General features: G+C 46.2%; 1 long non-coding RNA gene across 4 annotated transcripts in view; it reads left to right on the top strand.

Moving 5' to 3' along the window:
• Positions 1–26,587, top strand: part of LOC115943001 (uncharacterized) — a 204,248-nt gene that overhangs the window by 124,623 nt on the left and 53,038 nt on the right. For 3 of the 4 annotated variants that reach the window (XR_014141171.1, XR_014141170.1, XR_014141169.1), the window contains exon 2: positions 17,247–17,360. The exons of the other annotated variant lie outside the window; for it this stretch is intronic. This is a non-coding gene — a long non-coding RNA (uncharacterized LOC115943001). The remainder of the gene's footprint in view (positions 1–17,246; positions 17,361–26,587) is intronic. 4 annotated transcript variants of the gene reach the window in all.

Genomic DNA, 26,587 nt, shown 5'->3' with positions numbered 1-26,587 from the left:
GACTGGGGTCCACCCTACTCCCGTATGACCACATCATAACTTAGCTAATTATATCTGCAACAACCCTATTTCCAAATACAGTCACTCTCTGAGGTACTAGGGTTCAGAACATCAGCATCTGAGTTTGGGGAGGGATACGATTCAACCCAGAACAGTATGTGTGTGTTTTGATGAAGCAGTGCTTTTAAAAGGCGCCCAAGTCTCTGCTCTCCAGCTCTTCAGTGTCTTCTCGTCCCCAGTGATGACATAGGTGAAATGGTGCTTGGGCATCCAGGGGCCAGATCGCTGAGGGAAGGTGCATGTGTTGGGGCAGAGAACTGCTGAGCCTTATAGCCCTGCACACCTGCCTGCTCAGACCAGGACAGAGCTCCTGCTACTCTTCGAACTAACTCCATTCTGTTCCTCACTGATGCCAACAGCCCCCTTCTCTGTGCTGCTCTGGCCTGACCGTCTCCTGAAAGAGCACTTTCCAGCTCCTTGACCTCTGCAGCCCTGTTGGGCCTGGCCTATCACATGCCTACCTTAAAAAGTATTTCTGCTGGGGACAGCTGATATGACCTAGCTGCCTCTGAGATCTCCAGCACAGATGTCCCCAGGGCAGGCCTGGGTCTGCATGACCATAGCATCCCAAGGGTGGAGACTTTGGGCAGGTATGGGCTTCCCTTTCCTCTTCCTGTGCAGCCCAGCCATGGGTCAGATTTAGGAATAGTGTAACACTGTCTTGCCACCCCCTGCCATCCCTGGTCACTTCAGATGCTTGATCCAGAAACTTTCCTACTGACAGTGCTGGTCAGAATCTGGCCCCATCGTTCCTGTGCTCTGACTGCCAGGAAGCTCAGAGCCAAGATTTGGGTGCCAGTGGTCTCACCCAGCAGCTCAGTGAAAAGACCTCTCCCTTCTCTGCATGTTTCTGACCTGCCACTCAAAAGTTAGGTTCCACCACTCTCTTTAATCTGTGTTTGCGTTGGAAGCCACTTCAGATGTGTAGAGAAGTATGATTATTAATGGTGTTTTTCTTACCGCAACTGGGGTGAAAAAAGAGAGGTGTTTCCTTGATTTTATTTATAAATGAGGTGGTGAGCAAGTAGGAGGGGTCTTCACAGGATATGGTCAGTCTGACACTTGAAAGGGCTCTGGGCATAGTGTAAAGATCTGGGGTTGATTCCCGGCTCTACCACTGACAAGCTATAGAAAATCAAGCAAACCACTGTATCTCCCTAAGCCTCAACTTTCTGGAAAGAGGGGGCCTCCACCTATCCCTGTGCCTCTGAGAAATGGAGCCTTGCCATTATCTCCTCCCATGAGGGAGTCTCTGTCAAATGGGCTCATGATCTTTTTCTTCTCACTTCAGAAGGCTCTTGTGACTACTGATAAGATCAAAAAAATAATAGCCAACACATTTTTAGTCCAGATTGTGTGCCGGATACTGTTATAAACACATTTTATGTGTTATTTCATTGAACGCTCACAACTGCCTGAAGAGATAGGTTCTATTATTGTCCCCATTTTGCAGAAGAGGGAACTGAGGCTCAGAGAGATTAAGAACTTGCCCCAGCTCACACAGTGAGTAAGTTTCTAACTCATGGGGTCTGACTCCTGATTACCTGCTCTAATCCACTGCATATCCTGCCTCCTACAGCAGAAACGAAAGTTCAAGAGATGGTGTGAAGGTTTTGTAAATGATAAGGTACAATCCAAATTCAAAGGAAGCGCCCGTATTTTCATTTATTCTAGAACTCGGCTCCCCCATCCCAAAAGTGTAGAGGTTGGCCTTAAGATCCCTTAGGTCTCCTCCCTCTCTGACAGGCTCTCAGTCTGTGTGTGTCTTGTGGAATTTGCAAAAAGCAGGTACACAAATGTGTTATTTATTGTACTTCTTAAGTGATCATACTTGTTACCAGGGTAAAGTGATACTCATGTTAGAAGTTGGCACACTGCTTATATTTTGGGCTGCGTGATTTGATTATGAGACAAAAATCACAAAATACCTTGGCACCAACCAGAACATTCTAGATGTGTGTGAGGCCCATTCCCCAGCGACCTATCAAAAGTCTTGGCTCTCGCAGCCCATAAATGCATGCCTTGCTACCAGAGTATAAGAGCTCATGCCATGTAGGCATCATGCCAAGCCTATTGAGGATCCAGGCCCCTGCAGGCTTGCCTGCAGACCTTCCACCCAGACAGGGTGTGCAGAGGAAGACAGTTCCCCAGGAGCACCTGTCTTTAAGCTGTCCAATGGGAGTGCCAGGGAGGAGTGCTAATTTCTAAAAAGTTGCCCTTTTTAGGGAAACGATGAGGCTAAAGTCCCTTCGGTTTCATCCTCAGTATCTTCTAGAGCCTCAAGCACTGCCAGGCTTCCTGGCCCCCAGCCCTTTGTGCCACGTAAACTGAGGCCTTTTCAGTCTCTCCCACAGGCTGCTCCCTGCACACCTGCCCAGGCTCTCATAGCCTCCTACGTCATTTGCACACAGGACCTGGCATGTTGTCAGATGGGGTTCCCAGTCTTGAGGCCCTGAGGCAGAACGCAGACTACGCTTGGGCAGTTGGAACACAGGAGGCAGAAGTTTTGGTGCCTCTGATGGGAGATGGGGCAGGAAGGGAGGCAGAGTCCAAGCCTGGGACCCAATTCTTGAACTTACTTCTTGTTCCCCCTACCGCCTGACATGGGGCTCCTGCCACCAGTCCATCCGTGTCTCTTTCCAGTGCCAGGGCCCAGTCTTCTGGGATCCCCACCTCTGCCTCCCCCTGTCCCTGTGCCTCTGAGAAATGGGGCCTTACCATTCTCTCCTCCCATGAGGGATTCTCTAAAGAGAGCCCACAAGAGAGAACTGCAGAGGGCACTCAGTTTGCCTCCAGCAGCCCAGGTCCGGTGCAGAAGTCAGATGCCCATGGTCCCCTTTGGCTTGGGGTGCTTGCAAAGACTTTGCTAGGCCCCGAATTTCACAAGAGAAAGCCTGCAGTAGCAGCAGGAGCCACGGTGCACTTTCCTCTGGTGTTCAGGAGGTACAGGCCGCGGGGGACCAGCAGCTCGCTAGTGCCACTTCTCTGCCAACGGCGGCTCGGCTGTGTCAGCATCCTCCCCAGCTGACCACACCGCCACAAAGGCGGGCTCCACTTGGCTCTTCTTCCCTGGGAGTTTTGCAGGGCTATGGATTCCCAGGGCTTCTCCCCAAGTGGCCTGGCAGAATGAGCCATTCAAGCCTCTTCCTGGTTTCCCACTGTCCGTACTGTTCCAGCACAGCTCAGACCATGTTGCTCCCTGATCAAAGCTTTCCACGACCCCTGTGTCCTGGAGGCTCAGTGTCAAGCCAGATGCGACCTCCGAAGGCCTCTGTGATCTGTGTAGCCTGTGTGCCCAGACTCTTCTCTCATGACTTAATCTACTCCCTCTGGCCTACCTGAGACTCCCCTCGTAGCAGCCTCTACTTCTCTCTGCCCTGCCCTGGCCTGGATTGCCCTTCCCTTCCCAGGTCTGAGGCAGCCTACCCTTCTTTTACAATTAAAAATCCACCTATTTCAAGTGCTCCTTAGCCACACATGGCTAGTACCCATCATATCAGATTAAGAACATTTCCACTGCCACAGGAAGTTCCACTGGACAGCACTGTCCTAGACTGTTCGGGCCAGGGGGCATGAATATGGCTGGTCTCCTTCTCTAAATACCTCTCTGCCTCCTCCCCCGCTGTCCCGCACAGGACGGGCCTCGACCTCCCACATCTGCGCGGGTTTCTCTTCTCTCTCAGGTGTGAGGGACAGCACTCCACAGCCACCCACTCCAGTGGTCTGGTCGTCTTGCTTCTCTTGTTTTACCCTGGAGTGTGCTTTCAGCTTTCCCTGCAACTGGGAAGGAAAAAGCTTGACCTGAGGAACACTTAACAAAATTAGGTGCGCTATATGGAGCCTCTTTTAGGAGCTGGCTTATGATAGTGATTCTACAAAAGCTGGGTGAAGCTAACTGCCCCTAGCTCCGAGAACCAGAAATACACATACTCAAGAGGCTATCAAAGGGACTGTGCCTATTCACCTCAAGGAAGAGAGGACCATACTGGTTTTTTGTTGTTGTTGTTTTTGCCAAAAATGTTTCTTAAGTGCTGTCATTTGTCAGGATGAACTCAAATCACTTGCTGGCACATAGGAATTTGAGAGAAAATAAAGATCAGGCTTGACTATCCAGGCCTGACAGTTAAGAGCTGGTCTTGTTGACGAACAACAGACAGTGGAAATCACTGGTGTCCCTAGGGAGAGGGGTACAGGAGAGGAGTGACGTTTTTGCAGAAAACCACTGATTCGCAGCCAAGTGGGCCTCTCTGGTTCTGAGGGCGGAGGAACTGCCTGCAGCACGCAGACCTGTCCAGCGGCTTCCATCTGGGGCGCCTCCCATTCTTCATATGGAGGGAAGTGGGGATAGGAGCAGAGAGGTGCATGGGAGATGGGACAAGGCCTGGGGGGAACCAACTGGGTAAATGGGCAAAACGGGCTACTCAGAACTCACTTTCTCAATAGTCTTGGAGGCTGCAAAAGAGAGGGAAGGTTCTTTTTGTAGTTTCAGCTTGAAATAAAGCATATCAGATCTGGCTTTCAATGAACAATAGCCTTTTCTAGTTTCCTAGCTCCCTCCTGCCCTATACTCGCATGCACACACACCCCTCCCCCATCTCAGACTCACTTGCAAAAATGGGATCTGTCTTACTGGGGGCAAAGAGTACATGTGGATCTGTAGTTTTTCTTAAAACCGCATGTAACTCTACTTCAAATAAAATGCTTAATTTAAAAAAGAGAGAAATGAAAGGAAGTAGTTTCTTGGCTGGGGGCACCCCAGGCCAATCCCTTTCTTCTTTGGGCCTCAGTTGCCTTCTTTGTAAAATGGGACTATTGGAGTAGCTGATCTCTGAGGGCCCTTCCAGGCCTGCCATGCCAGAATACTGGCCAGTGAGGACCTAGCAGGGCCCTGGGCAATAGCTCTTTTGGGGGCGGCCACGAGGTGGTCTGACCAGGGGCTGCATCTCCGCAAGACCAGGAGGAAGAGGAGGCCAGAAGAGGCAGAATGGCTGCCTGGGGTCACCCAACCTATTGGCAAGGGGCTGAGTCTGGAAGTCAGGTCCGTGGCTCCAAGTCCGAGCTCCCCACCCCCATGTGAAGTCCCATCCAAAGAGCAGCGGTAGTTATGAGTCGTGGATGGGGAGAGTCATGCCGCAAGTGTTTTCTCCTAGAGCTTGTCCCCTGCTTCATCCTTGGTGGATGCAGGGTGGAACAGGGTGGACACACAGAAAGGTGGGATGGTGTTATCTAGCGCCAGAGCCGTCCCATGGCCACACTGGGAGCCGGGGCTTCTCCTCAGGGACAAGCTCCCTCGTCCCACAACCCTGGGGCAGCAAGCTCACTTCCTGTCTTTCCTACAAACATTGTTTAGTCTGGTGCCCCCCTTTCATCTTGGGGGATGGCTGCCGGGGATTGATTTATCTGGGAAAATATGTTCAACCCGGCCAGGTCTATTGGAAGTGGCAGAGCATGTGCATTTTAAGCCATTAGTTGAGGGAGGAAAATGAAGAGCAGCCGCACGGCCCCTATCATGACCAAGTTTCTTTTAAAGCAGGGACCCCACCGTGTGACTCTCCATTCTTCAGCGGAGCTGGAACTGGTGTTTGCCAAGGCTTTCCGACATGGTCTTCACCTGCTTCACCTTTGCGGTGGTGGGAGATGCATTATGGGAAGGTCCCTGAGCACCAGTCTGCTCACAGGGCCCCCGAGGAGAGCATCTTCCTTTCTGCTCTGAGAGTAGATGGATGGGGAGCCCCACTGGTATCAGGAAGGCCATGGCATGACTCCTAGGAAGCAGAGGCCAACCTACTGCTCTCAGAGGCCCCAGGATTGGAGCAGATGGCAGGTAACTGGGAGCTCGCTCTTTGCTAGTGGAGCCTGCAGCCTCTGGGACCTGGGAAGGTGGGAAGATAATACGCTCGCTCTTCACCAAGGACTCCTCCCTCTGCATAGTCAAAATAGCTAATAACAATGTGACTTCTCCCCAAAATTCAGCAGACTCCACAGAGACCAGCATGATATCATCCATCCCTAGGGGGCGTCCACACATGTGGGCTATTTTTGTAATCAGCAATAAAAAGCCCCTGCATTAGTCCTGCCATACATAGAAATCTGTCTCATTTCACTCCTGGATCCTCACCTATTAATGCAACCAATGAAAGGTAGCCCCGAAGAGAGCTCCTGAATTGGGCTTCTGCAGTGGCTGGGGCTCAGCTCTCCCTTAGTCCCTGGCTCAGGAGCTGGGGGGCCAAGACTTGGGCTCTGTCCTTGAGGACCCCACCATCTGTGGTCTACCATGCTGAGTGCCAGGGTGGGACCGGGGGCTCCAATGAGGATTGGCTCACTCAGCTTGAGGAAGGTGACTTAGGAGAGTAGCTGAAAGGGGTGACATTTTTCCAGATGAAGAGGCCGTGTGCCTCTATTTGGGAAGGATAGGGTGGGGATTGGCGAGGGCCAAATGTGACTGGGAGGGTGGGGAACAGTGTGGTTAGTGTGCCTGGAGCTGAGGCTTGGTGGGGTGACAGGGCCCTCCTCCTGGAGCTCCCCTCACATTCTGCAGTATCTCTAGGACGGCATAAATGACAGCACTGAAAGTACATGTGGGGAGCACTGCTTTACACCAGTGCTTTCTAAACTCTGTAGGCCCAGGAGCCCCTGGTAGCCAGGGGCTATGCCAGCAAGTCTCAAGCTGTCCAAGAGGCTGCTGAATGCAGACCACTTCCTGTGTTAACTGAAAAGAAGGTGAGAAAGCTCCCCCAGAAGAAGGTACTCCATGAGCACCCATCTCTCTTCCCGTGGGCTGTGTCTGACACTAATTTATTTCAATACAACCCAAACCTGGCAAGGATCTTGAGCAGTATTGTATCCTTTCCTTCTTGCACATTCAGTGTTTCTGATGGGATCACCCATGAAGAAAGTGTATCTTTGGGGCTTTCTCTGGAATGTTTCTGAAGGTAGTGGGTCATCTCATGGCTCTGGCAGGCTCTAGCAGGCTCTAGCAGGCTCTGGCATGCCAAGAACTTACCTATGGTTCTGACAGTATCCTTAAGGGTAGTAATTAAATTTTTTTTAAATAATTTAAAATTAACTGAAAGAAATAAGTATATTCAAATTGGACATTATTGTAGAGAAGGTGCCCTAATGTTAACAACATACCTTGGTGCAGGTGATCAATGCTGGTACAAGACTATTAACTAAGCTGTGGACCTCAGGCTTGTGCTTTTATTTTGCCATTTTCAAATGAGGAAACTGAGGCTCAGAGAAGTGGAGTGGCCTTACCCAAGGCTCCAGTCCCAGGAAGTGGAGGAGCTGGGATCAAACTTAGGTTGCCTGCCGACTCTGTCCATATAGCACCTTGCTTCAGTGACTGCTGATGGTTATGTGTCTGATTGGTGCTTAAAGACTGTTAGCCAATGAGTCAGTTCCCTACTGCTACTGTAACAAGTCACCATGCATTTCATGGCTTAAAATAGCGAACTTTTATTATCTTACAGTTTTAGGGGTCAGAGGTCCAAAATGAGTCACACTGGGCTGAAGTCAAGGTGCGGGTGGGATTGTACTCCTGCTGGAAGCCTTAGTGGGCATTGCTTCCTTGCACTTTCCAGCTTCTGGAAGCCACTGCACCCACTGGCTCGTAGCCCCTTCCTCCATCTGCAAAGCCTGTGGGGCGTCATGGCGAGCTCAGCTCCCATTATCACATGTCCATGTCTGACACATCTGCCTCCCCCTCCATCTCTTAGGGACCCCTGTGATTACACCCAGCCCACCCAGATAATCCATGATCATCTCCATCTTTTAAGGTCCTTAACTTGATCACATCTGCAAATTTACCTTTGCCATATAGGGTAACCTGTTTACAGTTCTGGGGCTTAGGATGGGGACATCTTGGGCGGGGGGCTTTCCCCAGCCTACCCAAGCTGTACATGAACTCAAGGCCAAGAAGGAGCATCTCATACCTGGTTCAGGCTGGCAAGAGAAGAAGCAATGTGTCTTGTGGCTGCCAATGACAGAAGTTCTTTGTGAAGAGAGTACTGAAGCCAAAATGTGTTAACTGAAAAGAAGGTGAGAAAGCAAGCAAGAAAGTGGGTTCCCACCAGGCAGTCAATAGCCCCCAGTGAGGAGAGCGATGGGAGCCACAGCTAGAGAGACAGGACAGAGAAGAGTGGAACGCCGAGGGCACCCACTCCCATAGTTTAGCAAATCCCTGCAGACCAGCCTGACATCTGCAAGGCCACGGTGTCCAGAGCTTCCACTGTGGCTGGGAACCCCAAGGCTGCCCCGGGCTTGTGGAGTCCTTTGGAGCCTGCTCTGGTTATTCTTACATGTCACAAGGTAGGCCCGGACCACCTTACCTAAGGGCCTGGGCTAGAGCCTGCCACCCCTATCCCTGCACTGGATCAGAGAGCCCTGGGAGGCCACGGGACAGCCCTGGGGCAAGATGACCTGTAGAGATCCATGGAAACCCAGCCTCATACTGGGGACTGTAGAACCCAAAGCTGGCAGTTAGCCACAGAGCTGGCTCTGGCCCTGGGAGCTGAGCGATCCCAGCATCCCAGGACAAATGGCCCTGTAGCATCCTTCCTTTAGCCTCCCAGCTCTGGCAGGTATTCCCTGACACACGGCGGTCTAGTCTTTGCTTGAACCCTCCCGCATGATAAGAAATCATCCTCTCTGGATGTGTGGTTAGAAACAGGCCTTTCTGGCTCCAGCATCCATCAACCAGCAAGGGGCCCCAAAATCACCCACGGGAAACCTGCTCCAAAGCCAATTTCTGTGCCTACCCTCTGCCCCATCCCCACCCCACCAAACATGTGCTAAGCAGTGGGGCAAACAGGGAGGGGGCCAATCCAGAGGAGGCCTCAGGGGCTTGGGACAGTTGGGTGGCTGGGCAGCTGAGTGGGGGCTTCTTCAGTCATACCTTGAGGTCAGTTTATAGGTGCTGCCCTGACTGGCATCTAGGGGAATGACGAGTTCCTTTCTCTTGCTTCCTCTCCTGCCCCATATCCCCTTACTTTTCCAAATGTACATCTGTGATTAGAATCCACTGACTGTAGTAGACCTGGCAATTAAGGAAGAAGAAATTGCCAGCCCTAGCTCAAAAGCCATCTTTTCCAACACTTTGAAGCAAGTGGATCACCAGACCCCACAGCATGACTCCAGGTGCATTTAGAGTGAGGGCAAATTGCATCCCCAGTACTTTCCTATCCCTGCCAGGCTGGTGGGCCTGAGGGGTACAGTCTGGCCTCTGCCTGCTGGGCACAGCCTGCCTGATTTGCCCAACAACCTGGTGTTTCCTGGGACCTTTGGGTGTGGCACTCCCAGTCTTTGCCAAGCGCCTGCTTTCTCAAGTGTGAGGCAGGGCCCTGGATGGTCTTTGAAATGAGCGCATGATCTGGCAAGCTGACTCCATCAGCTTCATGGATGCAATTACCAGGAAAGGCAGACCAAATAGAGCAACTTGACCCTTGGAGTGCTCATCTCAGGTGTGCGTGCAGTTAGAGGGAAGCAGAAAACTCCAAGTAGGGATGCCTGGGTGGCTCAGTCAGTTAAGTGCCTGCCTGCAGTTCAGGTCATGATCCCAGGGTCCTGGGATTGAGCCCCACATTGGGCTCCTTGCTCCATGGGGAGCCTGCTTCTCCCTCTGCCTACCCCCCCGCCCCCGCTTGTGTTCCCTCTCTCTCTCTCTCTGACAAATAAATAAATGAAATCTTTAAAAAGAAAGAAAAAGAAAACTCCCAGTAGGGGCTGTGGCTTGACTAGTCAGGAAGGCACCAAGGGGCCAGTATGGGGAAGCCTTCATGGAGAACGGCCTCTTCAGCTCTCAGGGAAAGGAGCCCTGTTTAGCATGGGAAATGCATGGCTACCGTAGTGTGTAGGGACACTCGGCAAATTGCTTCTGTTAAAGCCTCAGTTTCCCCACCCATAACATAAGGGAGGATAAGTGATGTTTAAGGCCTAAGCCAAGCCAATCTGGGAGTCCATATTTAGGACTTGTTTATTAGTCATCTTTTCCCTGCCCCCTGGCTCTATGCCCCGCCATGGAAGTGAGGCCACATAAAACTCCATGTCCAGAAATACTTTGTCAAGCCCCAGGCCTTCTCAAAGGGAGAGTCCCAGCCTGTGGTCCCAGTGGGTAAGAGCAAACAGAAGCCTGACCAAAGGCATGGCTTTTGACCACTGTTCACTTTAGCCCACGGTTGAAAACAGGGTCTTCAAAACAGAGGTCCTTGTAGCCTGGCCCACCTCCCCTTCTCCAGTAAGAAGGGCCTGACCACCCTCTGGAATCCTGTTGTCTGTCCTGTGCAGAAATCATCGAAGGGGAGGGCAGTCCCCCCGGGGAGCTGGTTTTGGGAAGAGCTGCATTTTCACTAAATGTGGCAGAAGTGATGCTATGCTGGCTGCCTGCAGAATGAACCTACAGGAAAAAAGCTGTCTTTGCTACCAGAAGATTCAGCTAGACATTTAATGCTGATGACTCACTTTCTCAAATGCAGAATTTCTTTATTCTTTTCTAAGTAAAAGCTTCACTCCTTCTTAATGACTTTATGACCACCAGCCAGGCTCTGGGAGAAAGAAGTCCTTCAGTAGCCACCACCTAGTGCCCAGCAAGCAGTGTGCAGTCAGCAGGCCCAAAGTAGCCCTCTAAACTCCCCAGGATCGAGAGTGATAAAGGGCCACAAACAGAAACCTCCCTGCAGGGGATGCGGGGCGGGGGGGCGCTTGCCCATTAGCCAAGCTGACATCCCCCAGGGAACACCTGGAGCTTGGCAAGGCATTTCTGGAAACAAGAGTTGTATGTGACCTCATTTGGCCCCTTTTCCTGGAGGGCATTTGGCCCTTTCTGAACTCCAGTTGACAAGTCTGTAGCCTCTTGGAATAATCTCCAAGTTGGTGCCACAGCACTTTCCAACGCCTCGTGTCACCTGTGAGCGCTGGGACCAATGCCTCTGCTCCTACAACACGTCACACCCCTTCCCCTGCATTGCTTCATTTCGTCCTCACAGCACAGTGAAGGATGGAAGATAATCATCCCTGTCCTACAGATGAGAGACCGAAGCAGCTATTCAGTGGCAGTGCCAGACTTTGAGTCCCAATTTGTGGGGCGTTCCCCGCCCCCCGCCCCCCGCTGTGGAAGCCTTCTTCCACCACCTCTTGGCTAGCCTGGGAGGCTGTCCCAGAAGCCTGATCTTCTTAAGCTTGCCAAGGTCTTGGTCTTCACAGAGAGCATCCCTCTGGGCTCTGCACACTGTGGGAGGAGTGGGGCTCAGCAGCCTCTGAATAATGAGGCCCTGCAGCTCTAGGGAGCCTCTTGTGCTGGAGGCAGGGTCTGGGAGCCCAGCCAGCCTCTGGCAGCAGGGCTCAGGAAGCTGGGTGGGGCAGGGGTGTGGTGGTGAAGGGCTGGGAGGAGCAGAGTCCGGGTCAGACAGTGTGGAGGAGGGAGCCAGCCCTGGGACATGGCAACAGGGAGGGAGAAGATGGAGCCCAGATGAGATGCTTTAAGGAAGGAGAATCGGCAGAGCTCAGAAATAATTGGCTGTGGAAGCAAAGTAAATGGGAGATATCTGAGATGACTCACGGGTTTCTGACTCAGGCTGTTGGGTGGTTGGGGGTGCCATTTTGTAAGAAAGGGAGCCTAGGGGGAACTGTACTAGGCGGTGGGGGTGGAGATGCTGCGCTCGACTGTGGAAAGTTCATGGAGTTTGAGGTGCTTGTAGGGCACTCAGGTGGGGGTGCCTGTGAGGCAGTTGGATATCCAGGACTAGAGGTCAGGGCAGAGGTTAGGTCTAGGCTGGGGATGTTGATTTGGTGATCATTGGCTTCTAGACTTGTTTTGTCCAATGTGGTGGCTACTAGCCACACGTGACCATTTAAATGTAAACTAATTTTAATTTAAAAAGGCTAAGTACAGAGTTTCTGTTTGGGATGATAAAAAAGTGTTGGACATAGATGAGTTGATGGATGCACACACTGTGAATGCAATTAATGTCATTGAATTGTGTGCCAAAAATGGCTCAAAGGGAACATTTTATATCATATATGTTTTACCACAACTTTGAAATAGAAAAGAAACAATTAATTACAATTAAAAATTCAGGTCCTCACTCACACTAGCCATATCCCCGGTAGCTCAACAGCTGCATGGGACTCATGGCTACTGTATTGGACAGTGAAGACATGGAACATTTCCACCACTGCAGAAATTTCTATTGGACAGCACCACTGTAGAGAGTAACTGGAGCCCTGCGGGTTGCTGGGACTTGTGGAGGGAGAGGAGATGGGAGGAGTGCTGGGGCACCTGGGAGGAGCTCCACCTTTGAGAACAATATGGCAGTGGGCATCAGGAGACGAATGTGGAAATGCAAAGTGCCAGGGAGCCCAGGAGCCGCAACAAAGCACATTCCAGAAAACATACATGGCTTGCTGTTGCCTCAAAATAGTCCATGCTTTCCTACCCCTGGGCCTTTCTCCATGGGGTGCCTTCTGCTGGGAACATTCCTATTGCCACACCCACTCCTGTCCAAATGCTGCCCAGGGTCTCTGGACCCACACAGCCACTCCCCATGTGGCTGTGAATCCAGAATCTCCCAACCAGACAGAAACGGAATCAGGTGCTGGTGGTGTTTCAGATTAGGAAGACTTTTTGCAGATTAAGCCCTGCAGAAAGGTTTGCTCAAAGGTATCGGCTCTGTACCCTAGCCTATATGTGGTACTCTGTCCAAATCTGGGAATGTCGGGCTTCTGCAACCCAGCAGAGAGGAACTGCATAGTGGCCCTGGGGACAGGCATGAAACTCCGAGAGAGGGGGCAGGGATAAAATGGGGTGTCAGGGGGAGAGTCCCGCAGGCAATGGTAGAGAAGAATGGAGCACAGCAAATCCAGTGACTGGGAGGGCTGGGTCCAGCCCTGCGCAAGGCCGTGCACATGGGCAGTGCCCGTCCAGCGGCCTGTGGCTGGGGATATAAGGGGTTGGGACTGGAGGATGGCCCAGCTGGGTTGCATGTAGGTGTGTCCTGCACTTGCACTTGGAGCTCCACTCTACTGGGATGTTGCCAGTGGTCCCACACGGAGGCTTGTTTGGCTGCACTGATCCATGTTGTTTCTTAGCACATGCACCTGTGCTCTGTTAAGATGCAGCCTGTGTCCCCTGGAAGAGGCCTCAATGAGCCCTCATTCAGCTCTTTGCTGATCAGGGCTCAATGTGGACATGGGCTGAGCCTCCAGCTGGAGCCCTGGTTCAGGTAGAATCAGCCAGCAACCCTTAGCAGCACCCCCTTCTGCTCTGCCAACCCAGGCTGTACTTCCCTGAAGAGCCGCACTCCTGGGGGCGGGTGGATGCAGCCAGTGACCCCTCGCAGAGGCTCTTTCTGCTTCCTGCACCGGGCTGCAGCTCCTTGAGGAGCTCTACTTGGTGTGGACATAGGGTGAGTCTCCACAGAGATCCCTGGTTGAGTTCGGCGCAGCCAGTTTTCCCTTGCAATGGCTAGTTCTGAGCTTTATCCAGCTGCTGGCTGTGAAGGCAGGCGACACTGGCAATAGAGCCCGGGCTTGGCAATGAGCAGTTGGAGTGCACTTGCGAAGTGTTGCTCCATGATGGTCCAGCTTAGAGCCACACTCCATGTAGACACAGACTACATACCCACCAGCAGCCCTGGCTCATCCTTATATTGGCTGTAATTCACTGCAGAGGGGGTTTCTGTGCTGATCCAGGTGGTGGTGCCCAGGGGAGCCATGCACACTGTAGATGTAGGCTGCATCTCCACAGGATGGTTTGGTGTCCTTATGCGGGCAGGGGCTTGGCCTGTGCTGGTACAGGTTGCAGTTTCTTGAGAAGCCTCGTTTTTTTGTGGAGGCTCTGTAGTTCTGTGTAGACGCTGCCAGATTCTCTGCAGATGAAACCTCATTCTCTGCAGACACAACCTTATTCAGGACAGATGCAGCTTCATCCGGGGCAGACACAGTCTTGTCTTGGGTGGCTGCAGCCTCATCTGAACCTCTCCACTGGGCCTCCTTGCATGCACACACCTGCATCTCCTTATGAAGCTTCACTCGGCTGGTCCAGCCAAGCGCCAACGTGCAAAAAGCTGTGTGCCACGGAGAGCCCGCAGAGGTCCTGAAGAGCCACATTTGCAGGTGCTGCAGTTCTCTGCGGGGGCCGTGGTCCATGCAGTGGTAGTCTGCATCCCGAGGAGGAGCCACAGTCCCTGGTGTTGGCGATGCCCGTGTCTCCAGCGGGGGGCGCTGTTCTCTTCCTTCTGCCGGCCTCTCCTGGCAGATCCCAGCCCCGTGTAGGGACCTCCTGGGCTGGGCTCCATGTAGATGCCACCTGCATCTCTTTGCAGAGTCTTGTCCTTTGGAGACGTAGCCCTCTTTTCCTTGCGGCAGGGGGGGCTCCTGCGTGGACAACATCTGCATCTCCTTAGAGGGCCCGGCTTCACCTGGCAGAGCCTCATATTATGTAGATGCAGCCCTCATCTTGGCACAGAGGTTCAGTCTGTGTAGACATGGTGTTGTGGGGTGAGGCCACCTGTGGATCCGAGCAGCTTCTGATCTCCTGCCTGCCTGCTTGCCCCAGTCTCTCAGGTAGCCTGGTCCCTGCAGCTTAGGCCCCCACCCTGCCAGGCTGCTCCTTTTGCTGTGACATCTTCTGAGGCAGCTGTAGGCCCAGCTCAACACTGGGGCCCAAGTCCCAAGACCTCCAACCCCTTGGGGTCTGGGCCGCTGCCAGCGCAGCCTGCCTGCGTCTCTGCTCTGTCTGATGAGGCCAGAGATTCTCAGATCCGCAGAGCCTCGAAGGCTTGCCAAGAACGAGACCAAGTGCCGGGGTGGGCAGCTGAGAGGAGCAGGGGAGCTAAGAGGGGCTAGAAGCAGGCAAGGAGGAGCCAGAGCAGGTGAGCAGGAGCCAGGGAGAGGAGAGGGAGAGCTGAGAGGAGGAGCCAGCCAGCCAGAAAGGTGGTGAGTGGGTGCCTTGGCTGAAGAGTATTGATACAATGAGAAAGAAGGTGGGGGGAGAATCCTCTGTGACTCCCTGAATGGCTCCAGCCTTGGTCAGAATGAAGCCTGGAGAGTTCTATGTGAGCCCAGCCTGCCTATTTCCAGGATGGATTTAAGGCAACCCGGGAGAGTTGTTCCTGAGGAGTAGCCCCCATCTAAGCCAAGGTCCTGTCCAGGTCAGCTGGAAGCACACGTGGAGTCCTCAGGGGTACCAGCTGGAAGGGCAGCCTGCCATGGGAGTCAAGACAGAGCCCAGAGCCCAGGTCACACTCAACCAACTGTGCTCTGAGTCACTTTGATTGGTCCCTCCACTTCTCTGAGCCTCAGTTTCCTCATCTGTCAATGACAGGTTCCATGGCCGCTAAGATCCCTCCCTGCCCTCACTTTCTAGGATCACTGAGGCTCTTGCATTCACCCCCTTGTTCTGTAGATGGGCAGCTGAGCCGTGGGGAAGGGGCAGGCTCAGACTCGGCCCAGGGTCTCAGTGAATTGGTGGTACTAGAGGTACTAGGTGGTGAGCTCAGAGCATCCCTGTTACAGTGACCATCCCCCTCCTATGCTCAAGATCCAAAAACATTCCCTGCTGGCTCCCTGGTGCCCAGCCAGCCAGCTTGAGGAGGAGGCAGGGTCTGGAACATTGGACCCAGGTCAAAGCTGAGGAACTTTATAAAGCCTGAAGAGGGAAAAGAGCAAAAGAGTGCAGGCCGGTGGGCACCTTGTTTGTCGAGGCAGAATTCCTGGGTAAGAGAAACCAAAAAACAGCTTCCCACCTCCCTGACCTAGACCCCTTGGGAAGCAGTGCCAGCACCCCAGCCCTTTTGGGAAGTAGGTCCTAAGGCAGAACCCTCCCACTACCCAGACACAAGCACCACTCTGTTCACACTGCCTGGACCCTGGCAGGCCATGGCACATCTACACAGTTGCGATAGTGATTGAGCCCCTAACACCTCCATGAACATGTGCCAAAAGGCATTTATTGCCCCCTCTTTGTTCTATCAACTAGATATTTAGTATCCCTGTTTTTGTCCAAAAACATTCTCAGAAGTACCATGCAGAGGTTTTCTTGTCAGCAGATTGCCAAAGAACCAAGGCAAACATCACCTACCTCTCTTAGAAAGATGTCTTGACAGCTTTCACTGACTCTTAGGAGAAGCTGCTCACTGTACTCCCACAGTCCTCAAGTCCTTCCCAATCCTACACCCGGTCACTGGCTTTTAAGTGAGCTTAGATGAATGGAGACCTGGCTTCCAGTCTGAGCTTGGTCATACCTTTGATGTGTCACATTATACAGGTTCTTTGCACTCTCTGGGCCCCAGGTTCCAGAGAGGTGGTATAAAGGCTGTCCACCCTAGACAAGGGTGACTAGCCTGTACTTTGAGGGCAAAGCCATTTTTGGTGGCCTGAGAGGTAGTCATAAAACATGTCAATATCCAAAAGAAATCCCAATATGATGCAACAGCTAAGTGGTGAGCAAACACAGAAGTCCATCAGACAGGTTATATTAGTTATCATCAACCTAAAATTTTTGATGTCTCATAAATGATTAAATTATTTTGTCGTGAATTATTGAGCATAGCTAATCCTCTGTGCCAGCCACTGTTCTCTGTGTCTTATGTGTATTGATTCACTTCATCCTTTTAATACCAACTGAGGTGGATGCCATTATCATCCCCTTTTACAGATGAGACAACTGACTCCAAGACAAGTGCTTTGTGAGTGGTGGGGCTGAGATTCAGACAGGCCATGCACTTAATCACTGCTTTCTTCTGCCTCCTGTTCAAACACTTGCCAATTTCTCTTTTCTCCATTACTTTGAGGCATGAAAGATTAAATCATTTAACCTCTTTGAGTCTTAATTTCTTTACCCATGAAATGGGAAGCCCAAAGGACCTACCTAATAGGGTTGTTGCAGGAATTAAATGAGAAAATGTGAGAAGACCCTGTTACAGAGTATATGCTCCACACATTCTTACTGTGGTAAATGGAGTACCTGGCAGTATTTAAATACTGTTCTGGCATGTGTGATACGTGGAGGGACATGAGTGGTTTAGACTCTTTAAAACTTGCTATTTGGGGGACATTATAGTAATGACTCTACAGGAGTTTCACATACAGATGCAACCAAACAAGCATTGTCAAGCACTTTCACAAATCACATACATCTTCTGTGGGAATCCATAGACAGCCTTGTAAATGTTATTACTCCTATTTTGCAGAAGAGAAAACTGAGGCTTGAAGAGGCTGTGTGGATTTCCCAAGGTCACCCAGCTAGAAAGTGGCAGAGCTGGGACTCTAACCCCCAAGTCCAGTACCCACTCTCTACTATGCAGGTGAGCCACCCTTGTCCTTAACAACCTCTCAGGTTTTCTGATGGACTTGGGTATTTTCATTGCATAATGGTCAAGTTGAGCAAAAGCAGGGGGAAGATGGCTGAAAAACCCATCCTGTTCCCCTTGTTTCTTCTCAGGGACAAAGCTGCTTTCACCTGGGCATACAGTTCACACAGTCCAACCAGTGTGAGTGTAGTGGGAGCTGGACCCATGTATTGCCAATGCATTTGCATCTCCCACAGTGCTCAAACGCTTTACCATGAGTTTTCTGAACCCATTCCAATGAGGTCTGCCTCAGGCTCCTTGTTTTAATAAAAGGTCTCTTTTAGAGATTTTTGAAAAATAGTAAAACACTGCATTTCAGCTCCACAAGGTCATTCCATACAGTAATATTAGGATGGCACTGTCCCTCTTCCCTCCCACTCATATTGTCCAAAGATTCTATGTAATACAAAAAAAAAGATACAAAAATCTAAACAAAAATGGAAATAACCCAGAATAACCCAGATTCATTTTTTCTTTTTTAAATAATGGCTTTAGTGAGGTATCATTCACATTCCATAAAATTCACCCTTTAAAAGTATACAGTTCAGTAATTTTAGTGTTTTCACAAAGTTGTGCAACCATCACCACTAATTCCACAATATTTTCTTTCTTCTTTTAAAGATTGTATTTATTTATTTAAGAGAGAGAGAGTGCACGTGGAGGGGGTGGGGGTGGGGGCGGGGGTGGGGAGATGGACAAGCAGACTCCATGCTGAGCCCGAAGCCCGATGCAGGGCTCAGTCTCACAACCCTGAGATCATGACCTGAGCCAAAATCAAGAGTCAGCCACCTAACCGACTGAGCCACCCAGGTGCCCCTAATTCCACAATATTTTCATTAAACAGTCATTTCCTATTCCCCATATCCCTAGCCCCTGGCAACCAGTAACCTACTTTCTGTCTTTATGGATATGCCTATTCTGGACATTTTATCTAAGTGGAGTCATACAATATATGGCCTTCTGTGACTGGCTTCTTTCACTTAGTGTAATGTTTTCAGGGTTCATCCATGTTGTAGTACCTACCTGTACTTCATTCATTTTGATGGCTGAATAATATTGCAATGTATGGATAGACCACATTTTGTTTATTCATTCATTAGTTGATGGAAGTTTGGGTTGTTTCCATCTTTTGACTATTATGAATAATACTGCTATGAACATCCATGCACAAGTTTTGTGTGAACAAGTTTTCATTTTTCTTGGGTCTATACCTAGGAGTGGAAGTGCTGGGTCATATGGGAACTCCATGTTTAACCTTTTGAGGGACTGCTTGACTGTCTTCCAAAGTGGCTGCACCATTTTACATTCCCACCAGCAGTGTATGAGGGTTCCAATTTCTCCACATTCTTGCCAAGGCTTGTTATTGTCCATCATTTTGATTGTAGCCATGTAATGTGTATAAAGTGGTGTCTTAGTGGGGCTCTGATTTGCATTTCCCTGATGGCTAATGATGTTGAGCATCTTTTAATGTGCTTATTGGCCATTTGTATATCCTCTCTGAAGAAATGTCTATTCAAATCTGTTGCCCTTTTAAAATTTGTGTTGTCTTTTTATTAGTGAGTTGTATGACTTCTTTATATATTCTAGTTACAAGTCTTTTATAAGAGGTATGATTTTCAAATGTCTTCTCATGGTCTTATTTTTTCATTCTCTTAACAGTACCTTTTAAAAAGCAGACATTTTAAAATTTGATGAAGTCTCATTTATCAACTTTTTTCCTTTATAAATTGTGCTTTTGATATCTAAGAAATCTTTACCTAATCAAGTTTGCAAAGGTCTTCTCCAATGTTTTCTTCTAGTTTTATAATAAGTTTTAGGGGTTACATTTAGGCTCATGATACATTTTGAATTAATTTTTGTATATATCATGTAGTATGGATCAAAATTTATTATTTTTTTTACACATAGACATTCTCAGCAACACACATGGGAGCTCATAGCTATATGAAGTGATCAGTATGCTTTTTTAATATTTATGTGCCATTTTAATAAAATGAAAGAGTTGAAGCCCCTGCTTTAAATATATATATATATAAACTATCATTTCTCCACTGAATTGCCTTTATAGCTTTGTCAAAAACCAGTTTTCCATAAATGTGTGGACCTATTTCTAGACTCTATTCTATTCCACTGATGTATTTGTCTATCTTGGACACCAACACCACTATGTCTAGAATACTGCAGCTTTATAATAAGTCTTGAAATCAAATAGTGTAAGTTCTCCAACTCTTCTTCTTTTTCCAAGTTTTGGCTCTGCTAGGTCCTTTGCATTTCCATGTGAATTTTAGAATCAGTTTGTTAGTTTCTACACAAACACCTCCTAGAATTTTGATTGGTATTGTATTGAGTCCATAGATCAATTTGGGAAGAATTGACATTTTAACAATATGAAATCTCTGCCCCATGAACATGGTTTTTCTCTCTGTTTATTTAGGTCTTTTTATATTCTTTTAGCAGTGTTTCATAGTTTTTACTGTACAGGTCTCTCACACCTTTTCACAGGTTCATCCCTAAATATTTCATATCTTTGATGCTATTTTAAAAAGAATTTTTAAATTTTAATTTCTGATTATTCATAAGTAATAAATAGGAAAACAACTGATTTTTGTATATCGATCTTGTATCCTGTTACCTTACTAAACTCACTTACTAGCTGTTTTTGCACATTTTCATCAAATTTTCCACATTTGTATTGATTGTGAATAGACAATCATTGGTTGTGAATAAAGCTAGTTTTACTTCTTCCTTTCCATTCTCAATTGCCTTTTCTTCCTTCTTTCCTTCCTCGCTTCCTACCTTCTTTTTTCCCTTTCTTTCTCTCTCTCTTCTTCCTTTCCCTTCTTTTTTTCTTGATTGCCCTAGCTAGAACCTCCAGTACAATGTTGTATAGAAGTGCTGAGACTGGACATTCTTGCAGTGTTCCCAAATTTGGGAAGAAAGCTTTTTTTTTTTTTTTTTACCATTAAGTTTTATGTTAGCTGTAGACTTTGTACAGTTGCCCTTCTTCAGGTTGAGCAAGTTCCATCTATTCAAAGTTTGTTGAGAATTATTACCAATAGGTGTTGGATATTGTTAAATGCTTTTTTTACCTTCATTGCAATAATATGATTTTTCTCTACTAATTTGTTAATATGGCAAATTATATTGATTGTTTTTCAAACATTAGACCAACCTTGAATTCCTGGGATAAATTCTACTTGGTCACAATGTATTATCCATTTTATGTAATGTTGAGTTTGATTTGCTAAAATTTTGTTCAGAATTTTTACATTTACATTCATGATGAATATTGATCTGTAGTTTTCTTACAATGTTATTATCTGGCTTTGGTATCAAAATAATGCTGGCCTCATAAAATGAGTTGGAAAGTCTTCCCTTCTCATCCATTCTCTGGGAGAGGTTTTTATATTTTCTTTTATTTCATCCTTAAATGTTTGATAGAATTCACCAATTAAGTCATCTGTTTCTGGAGTTTTCTGTATGGGAAAGTTTCTAACTACAAATTCAATTTCTTTAATAGATACAGAGATATTCTATTTCTTCAGGAGTCAGCTTTGGTAGCTTGTGTCTTTCAAGGAATGGGTCTATTTCATCTAAGTCACTAAATGTATTGTCATAAAGTTGTGTATGATATCTTATCCTTTAAATACCTGTAGAATCCATAGTGACATAATTTCTCAGCTCCCAGTATTAGTAATTTGTGTCTTATCTCTTTTTTTCCTGGTCAGCATGGCTAGAGGTTTATCAAGTTTATTGATCTTTTGAAAGAACCAGTGTTTGTTAGAATGATTTTTCTCTATAGTTCTTGTTTTCTGTTTCATTGATTTCTGCTTTGATCTTATTTTTTCCTGTATTCCACTTACTTTGGGTTTAATTTGCTTTCTTTTTCTCATTTCTTTTTTTTTTTTTTAAGATTTTATTTATTTATTTATTAGAGAGCGAGCGAGAGAGAAACAGCATGAGAGAGGAGAGGGTCAGAGGGAGAAGCAGGCTCCCCGCTGAGCCGGGAGCCCGATGTGGGACCCGATCCCAGGACCCTGGGATCATGACCTGAGCCGAAGGCAGTCGCTTAACCAACTGAGCCACCCAGGCGCCCTCTTTTTCTCATTTCTTGAAGTAGAAGCTGAGATTGATTGAATGATTTGAGATTCTTTTTTCTTTTCTAGTATAGGCATTTAGTGCTATAAAATTTCCCTTAAGTACTATTTTAACAGCTTTCACCAAATTTTTAGATGTTATGTTTTCATTTTCATTCAATTCAAAGCATTTCCTAACTTTTTATTTCTACCTTTATGTGTGGATTATTTAGAACTGTCTTATTTACTTTCCAAATAATTGGGAATTTTTCAGAGATATTTCTGTTATGGATTTCTAACTTAATTTCATTATGATCAGAGAACAGACTTTGTATGGCTTGAATTCTTTCAATTTTATTGAAACTTGTTTTATGACCCAAAATATTTTCTATCTTGGTAAATGTTCCATGTATATTTAAAAAGAATATATACTCTAATGTGGTTGGGTGGACTATTCTATAAATGTCAAGTAGATCAGGTTTGTTTATAATATTGTTTAGATCTTTCATATCTTTATTGAATTTCTGTATACTTGTTCTATCAATTATCAAGAGAAGGCTATTGAAATCTCCAGCTTTATTTATTTCTATTAATCCTTGTGTTGTGTCAGTTTTTGCCTCATGTTAGGTTCATAAGCTCATATATTCTTGGTGAATTAACCCTTTTATCATTATGGAATGACCTTCTTTATCCATGTTAACATTCTTTATTCTATTTTTTTAATTTTTTTAAAGATTTTATTTATTTATTTATTTGACACAGAGAGAGAGCACAAGCAGGCAGAGTGACAGGCAGAGGGAGAGGGAGAAGCAGGCTCCCAACTGAGCAGAGAGCCCAATGCGGGGCTCAATCCCAGGACCCTGGGATCATGACCTGAGCCAAAGGCAGACGCTTAACGACTGAGCCACCCAGGTGCCCTTCTAATTTTTTTTTAAGTAGGCTCCATGCCCAGCATGGAGCCCAGTGTGGGGCTTGAACTCATGACCCTGAGATCAAGACCTGAGCTGAGATCAAGAGTTGGATGCTTAACCAACTGAGCCACCTGGGCACCCCAACATTCTTTATTCTAGAACTTACTTATTCTGAAATTTAATTTGTCTGATACTAATATAACCACTCCAGATTTCTTTTGATTAGTGTTGGCATTGTATTTTTCATCCTTTCACTTTGAATCTGTTTGTGTCTTTATATTTAAAATGCATTTCTTATAAGGAGTATACAGTCAGGTTTTGGATTTAAATCCAATCTGACAATCTCTGCCTTTTTATTGTGGTGTTTAGATGATTTATATTTAATATGGTTATTGATATTATTAGATTTAAGTGTATTATTTTTTCATTGCTTTTTATTTGTGCCATATATTCTGTGTTCTCCCTTTCCTCTCTTTTTAAAAAAACTTCTTTGGGATTAGTGGAGTATTTCCTAGATTCCATTTTATCGCCTTTGTTCATTTTTAAGGTATCACTCTTTGTTTCATTATTTTAGTGGTTGATTCAAGATTTACAGTGTACATTATTATCATGATCTGCCTTTAAATAATATTATTAATTAATAATATTAAGTAATACTATAGCACTTCACATATTATAAGAATGTCATAGCAGTATACCTCCATTTCTCTTCTCTTCTCTTTTGTGCTATTATCATATGACTTACTTTTACTTATGTTATAAACTCCACACTCAATTGTTATTATTTTTATTAAATAGCTAATTATCTTCTAAATAAATTTAAATAATAATAAGAAAAATCTTATATTATTTACCCATTTACCATTTCCAGTGCTCTTCATTCCTTTATGTAGATCCGTATTTCCTTCTGGTATCATTTTCTCCTGTCTGAAGGACTTCCTTTAATATTTCTTGTATTGCAGGTCGCTGATGATGAATTCTTTTAGCTTTTGTATGTCTAACAAAGTCTTTACTTTCGTTTCTGAAATATAATTTCACTGGGTACAGAAGGTGAGGTCAACAAGTTTTTCATTTGTTTTCATCCAGTACTTTAAAGATATTGATCTACCACCTTCTTATTTGTGTTGTTTCTCACAAGAAATCTGCTATAATCCTTATTTTTGTTCCTCTATACATAATGTAACTTTTTCCTCTTGTTGCTTTTAAGATATTTTTTGTCTTATCACTAGTTTGGAGCAATTTGATTATAACATTGCCTTGGTATAGTTTCTTCATGTTTCTTGTGCTTGAAGTTTACTGAAATTTTTGAATCTGTGGGTTTGTAATAATCATTATATCTAGAAATTTTTTAGCTTTTATTTCTTCAGTGTGTTTTCTGCTCCTTACCATTTTACAGGGACTCTAATTACACACATATTAAGCCTTTGAAGTTGTCCTAAAGCTCAGTAATGCTCTGTTCTTTATTTATACCCTCTTTTCTCTTTGAGTTTCATTTGGACAGTTTCTATTACTATGTCTTCAAGTTCACTAATCTTTTTTCCTACAATGTCTAATCTTCCATTATTATCATCTAATATATTTTTCATCTCAGACATTGTAATTTTTATCTCTAGAAGTTCAATGTGGGTCTTTTATATCTCACATGTCTTTACTTAACTTTTTGAACATATGGAGTACAGTTATAATAATTATTTTATTGTTCTAGTCTACTCATTCTAACATCTGTTTCAGTTCTGGATTGGTTTTAAATGATTTATCTCCTCAATATGAGTCATATTTTCCTGCTTTTTTTGCATGCTTGGGAATTTTCTATTGGATGCCATACATGAATTTTACCTTATTAGGTGCTGGATATTTTTATGTTATCATAAATATTCTTGAACTCTGCTATGGGATGCAGTTAAGGTACTTGAAAATAGTTTGAACTTTTCTGATTTGCTTTTATGATTTGTTAGGACTGGAGCAGTTATCAGACTAGGGCTAAGTATTTCCCAATACTGATAAAAGAACTACTGCATGCTCTACTCAATGCCCTGTGAATGAGATTTTCCAGATTGGCATGTAGGAGCAAGCATAACCCCCAGAGTTGTGTTAATGCCAAACACTGTTTCTTCTAATTGTTTTTGGATGGTTCTTTCCTAAGCCTCAGTAGCCACTCACATGCATGCACTGATCAGTACTCTACCGAATACCCAAGGGAGACCTTTGGCAGATCTTTAGAACACCCTGTCTACTCAGCTCTCCAATATTCTGCCCTGTGAAATTTAGCCTCATTGGCCTTCCTGGATTCCTAGCTCTTTCCTCACCTCCGAGAAAACACCAAGCTCTTTATTGGATTCCCCCCGCCCCACAGCCTGGCATTTCTTTCTAGGCAATAAGCTGGGACAGTTGTAGCACTCACTTCATTTGTTTCCCATCTTTGTCTTTTACTACCTGATGTCCAACATCTTGAAAAATACTGGTTTTTCAAAAATATATTGTCTGTTGATTATTTAGGAAGGAGAGTAAATTCAATCCCTGTTACTTCATCTTGGCCAGAAGCAAGTTACAACCCTTTTTAAAAATCCTAGTCCATCTTTAGATGGACTTAAAATTTAAACCTTTACTTATTTTTAAAATATCCTTTTTATCCTTGATAAAATATTTTTAAAATATCCCCAAAGGGGTACCAATGAATGAGGAAAAGCAGAGTCTTGGGAACAATTAAGAAGGGAAAAAGAAGGGCCCTAAGTTGAGGTGAGGCTTTTTCTTTTTTTCTCTTTTTTTTAAGATGTTATTTATTTATTTGACAGAGAGAGACACAGTGAGAGAGGGAAACACAAACAGGGCGAGTGGGAGAGGGAGAAGCAGGCTTCCCACTGAGCAGGGAGCCCAATGTGGAGCTTGAGCCCAGGACCCTGGATCATGACCTGAGCCGAAGGCAGACACTTAACAACTGAGCCACCCAGGCATCCCAGGTGAGGGTTTTTCATCAAACCAAAGTATCATGTTTGTATATGTTTATGGTAGCCCCCAAGCTGAGAATAGCAGTAGAGACTTGGTTTGGTGGGGAGATCAGTTCTCTCCCTGGCATATGGCCTACTAACTCCCTTGCTTCAAAATGAGTATACAGACAGCCTGCCTACCTGCTGCTCCTGCAATGCCAACTCCATATACACATATGGTTGCTGAATAAAATACAGGATGCCCAGTTAAGTTTGAATTTTAGATAAACAAATAATTTTTTGGTATAACTGTGTTCCAAATATCTCAATGTATATACTTACACTAAAAATTGTTTATTATTTATCTGAAATTCAAATTTAACTGGGGTCTCTTTAAAAATTTTTTTATTAACATATAATGTATTATTTGTTTCAGGGGTACAGGTCTGTGATTCATCAGACTTACACAATTCACAGCATTCACCATAGTACTTACCCTCCCCAATGTCCATCACCCAGCCACCCCATCCCTCCCACCCCCCTCCACTTCAGCAACCCTCAGTTTGTTTCCTGAGATTAAGAGTCTCTCATGGTCTGTCTCTCTCTCTGGTGTCATCTTGTTTCATTTTTCCCTCCCTTCCTCTATGCTCCTCTGTCTTGTTTCTCAAATTCCTCATATCAGTGAGGTCATATGATACTTGTCTTTCTCTGATTGACTTATTTCGCTTAGCATAATACCCTCTAGTTCCATCCATGTCGTTGCAAATGGCAAGATTTCTTTTTTTATGGCTGCATAATATTCCATTGTATATATATACCACATCTTCTTTATCCATTCATCTCTTGATGGACATCTAGGCTCTTTCCATAGTTTGGCTATTGTGGACATTGCTGCTATAAACATCGGGGTGCATGTGCCCCTTTGGATCACTACATTTGTACCTTTGGGGAAAATACTCAGTAGTGCAATTGCTTGGTCATAGGGTAGCTCTATTTTCAACTTTTGAGGAACCTCCATACTGTTTTCCAGAGTGGCTGCACCAGCTTGCATTCCCACCAACAGTGTAGGAGGGTTCCCCTTTCTCCTCACCCTCGCCAACATCTGTCGTTTCCTGGCTTGTTAATTTTAGCCATTCTGACTGGTGTGAGGTGGTATCTCATTGAGGTTTTGATTTGGATTTCCCTGATGCCAAGTGATGTTAAGCACTTTCTCATTGTCTGTTGGCCATTTGGATATCGTCTTTGCAGAAATGTCTGTTCATGTCTTCTGC

This window comes from Leptonychotes weddellii, chromosome X (genome assembly GCF_054177405.1).
Source record: "Leptonychotes weddellii isolate Sample4059 chromosome X, ASM5417740v2, whole genome shotgun sequence".
Lineage (NCBI taxonomy): Eukaryota > Metazoa > Chordata > Mammalia > Carnivora > Phocidae > Leptonychotes > Leptonychotes weddellii.
Note: the sequence above shows the minus strand (reverse complement) of the source record. Positions and strands in the feature narration are given on the sequence as shown.